Genomic DNA, 3,537 nt, shown 5'->3' on the forward strand with positions numbered 1-3,537 from the left:
CATTGGATAGCGGACGGCTAAAGTGTGCCGATAATGTCAAGAGAGGTTCCGGTAGACCGAACATGACATGGAGGAGTCCGTAAAGAGGCATTTGAAGGACAGGAGTATCGACAGAGAACTAGCCATGGACAGGGGTGCGTGGAAGCTTACTATCCATGTGCCAGAACCATGAGTTGCTTGCGAGGTCTTATGGGTTTCACCTCTAGTCTACCCCAACTTGTTTGGGACTAAAGGCTTTGTTGTTGTTGTTGTTGTTGTTGTTGTTGTTGTTGTTGTTGTTGTTGTTGTTGTTGTTGTAATAAAATAAGCCCTCGAATAAAGGCAGGCCGTCCATCTATTTATGATCGAAAATCCACATATCTTGGTAGAAAAAAACAGTAATAACAAAAATCCATACATGGTGGTGGATCATTTATTAGCAAAAAGTTCAGAAAAAACATTTGAAAAATATCCAAATTCAGAAGTACCAAAACAAAGACAAGTCCTACTAGTATCCTTTCACAAAACACATTAAATGGAAATCTTCTAGATACAACAAGATACAATTCATTAGACGACTTGTATGTAAATATTTATTTAATGCTCATGATATGGCTTAAGATATCATGCAATAAGAGTGCCTCGAAGATCTGAAAAATGAGACGTCCAAGCATCTATAAATGTAGGGTCTATCCCAAACTCCACTCTTCAGTATTCACATCTTTGTGAAATGGCTCTAAGAAGGAGCACCATGCTGATTACTCTTCTCCTTGTTTTGCTCGCCTTTTCAGGTATGAGAAGTCCAATCATCCGTCTATGTCATATATATACTTCATCTTGACACGATTAATATATCCAATATACGTCTAACACCAAGTTGGTTGGTAAATACGTACCAGAGTGCCCAGAGAAAGACTATTAATCACTAGTTTGCGCTTTTTGTCCTCTTTTTTTCTGTATTTAACTTGCTAATTTCGTGTTTGGTATGAACAACAGGCCCAATCAAAGGAGAAGATGACTTGGGCGGAGGCGATGACAGTGACTTGGCCCCTCCTCCTCATCCAGGGAGCAGTCATATGGCTCCTCCACCTCCCCCATCTCCAAAGAGCCATCCACCTCCATCTCCAAACACTGATTTGGCTCCTCCTCCACCACCTCCATCTCCAACGAGCAATCCACCTCAACCGACACAGCCGCCTCCAGGACCGTGTGTGGAAGTGAGGTTGTACAAAGGGCCATGCGTCAACATACTTTGCGCGGCCGCCTGTGTCGCGGAGTTGCATCAGGGTGGCCACTGTCGTGGGTATATTTTTTCTGGTGGTTGCTATTGTTTCTCGTGCTCCGTAGCAAAGTCTAGCCCACGATTACATTGATGTGAAACATGCGGAATGTGGCTTGAGTTTTCTATTGGTTCAATCAAATAATAAAGGAAGTGGTTGTTATAGTGTTTCACTTTTTATGAAAAATTAATGAATGGGGCTTTTCCCTTTTTCGAGTGTCTAGAACGGGTTTGACCCCTCTACGGTAATGTTTCTAGGGGAATATTAAAGATCCACGCCCAACGGTTGAATTATCTTCTTCGTTCCGGCAGAAACTATATTTTAGCTTGTGGGAGATTCAACCTGTTGTTCAAACCCCTGTTTTGACCCAACGCATCGAATGCCGACAAGTTTTTCTTATGCTGATTCACTGCTTCATTAATCACGAATATGTGCTTTAAATTTGACAGGACAACCCAGTTAAAAATCTGGAATAATAGTAAAACAAGAAACAATTCTGCTGCTAATAGTCCGCTTATATAGCACATATAAAGGCGACTTGGAAGCTCACATGCTCTTGGGTGAACAGTAAAAGACAAAAAATAATTAAAAACTGAAATAAAAATGTCATTGAGCATTAATGATTTTTCCATGGGCGTGCAAATTTTTATGATAAAATCATGTCTGTGGAGGTGCCGGCAAAAAAACAAAATTAGTGATCCAAAAAGAGTGTTTTTAAAGCATTTTAAGTATTGATTTTTTTTTGCTGAAACATCCACAAATGTGATTCTATTGCGAAAATTTGCATGCATGTAGAAAAATCATCAATGTTTCTTGACAAAGCAAAATCAGATATTTTTTTAATTTTTTAATATTAACTGGATTTACTGTATCTCAGAGCATGTGAACTCGAGCTCACAATAGCACTTCCGATGTAAAAGTGCATCATACTTCTCCTCTTGACTTAAAAAATGAGATTTCAAAATTCTGGATGAGTCACAAAGATGTTAGACTTCCTTCAGGAGACCCAGAAGTCAGCCAGTCTATAAGAGCATCTCTAGCAGACCCCTTATAAGGCTAGACCTTATAAGGTGTTTACAGTTTGCGGCCTCGCTCAGATAATGGCCGAAAACATGTCCAGCAGAACAGAAACCTCAAATGGACCTTTAAATTTTGAAAATAAAATATCTCGCCAGAGAAGAACACAAGCAATAGAACTAGGTGCATCAATACATACTTGATCATCCATACATAGTTGATTTACATATACTAGATTGGAGGAGGCCGCCTACCACAAACTCTAATGCCCAAAATGTAGCTCATCGGACCCCTCCGGGTGCGGCGGCGACGCTGTGGCAGCGAAGATCATCAGTCGTCGTCATCGGAAGTAAGGTCGACGAAGATGGCATCCTGTGCGGCGGCTTCGCGGCGCCACACGACCATGTTGTCGTCGAAATCGCGCGCCCTTGCAAGCCCCTTCTCGTACAGGACGGTGTGAAGTTCCTCGTCCCGACGGCGGCACTGCGCGCGAGGATGGCCGCCCCGATGGCGTCCGCATCGGAAGGGCGCAGGAAATCCTCTGGTGTGATGCCCGGATAATTAGGCTACAATAATCATGTGATAACGATGCCAAATCACCTCGGTTACTGTTGATGATCTTGCATTAGTTCGAAACAGATTCGAATTACAGTTAAGACAATTAAAGTTTTCAAAAGTCAAAACTAAAATATTCCGTTTGCGGCAAATAATCCATACATTACTTTGATGAAGAAACCACATTTTTATAATATAATTAAATGCTCTAAGATAAGTAAAACAGTGGTTGAAACAATTATTTTAACGTCTCTTAAATGATTAAATTATTGCAAACCACTTTTTATATTCAAAAATAATTGTGGCAGAGGTATAACTACTATTACTAATTTAGTTGTTAGTAGATTTTTTAAACCTAGATTTGAAAAGAAAAGAAACTAAGCTAAAACAGAAAAAAGAAATAAAAGAACAGAAGAACAATTCAAAATTAAAGTTACAGAAAAGGGACCCCCCTGCCAACTGGGCCGAACTGCCCAGCAGCCCAGCCCATTAGCACAACCGGCCCTCTCTCACTCCACCTTATCCCCCTGGACAGCCAAACCCTAGCGGTTCGACCGGGCACTCCCCCCACCCCTATTCATTCGCTCCCTCTGCCCCTCCCCCGATCCAGATCGAGGGGCAGAGACTCCGGCGACCGCGTCGCCCCGCGCCCAGACGTCGGCGCCCACCCCGATGTCGCACCTCACCGCGCGTCTCGTCCTCCTAC

At 42.3% G+C, this 3,537-nt stretch overlaps 1 long non-coding RNA gene across 1 annotated transcript; it reads left to right on the forward strand.

Moving 5' to 3' along the window:
• The first annotated feature begins 703 nt into the window (after positions 1 to 703).
• On the forward strand, positions 704 to 1,431 carry LOC123156945 (uncharacterized). Its single transcript, XR_006478553.1, has 2 exons — positions 704 to 770; positions 976 to 1,431. It is a non-coding gene; the product is annotated as an uncharacterized lncRNA (long non-coding RNA).
• Positions 1,432 to 3,537: the final 2,106 nt, after the last annotated feature.

Source organism: Triticum aestivum, chromosome 7B (assembly GCF_018294505.1).
Source record: "Triticum aestivum cultivar Chinese Spring chromosome 7B, IWGSC CS RefSeq v2.1, whole genome shotgun sequence".
Lineage (NCBI taxonomy): Eukaryota > Viridiplantae > Streptophyta > Magnoliopsida > Poales > Poaceae > Triticum > Triticum aestivum.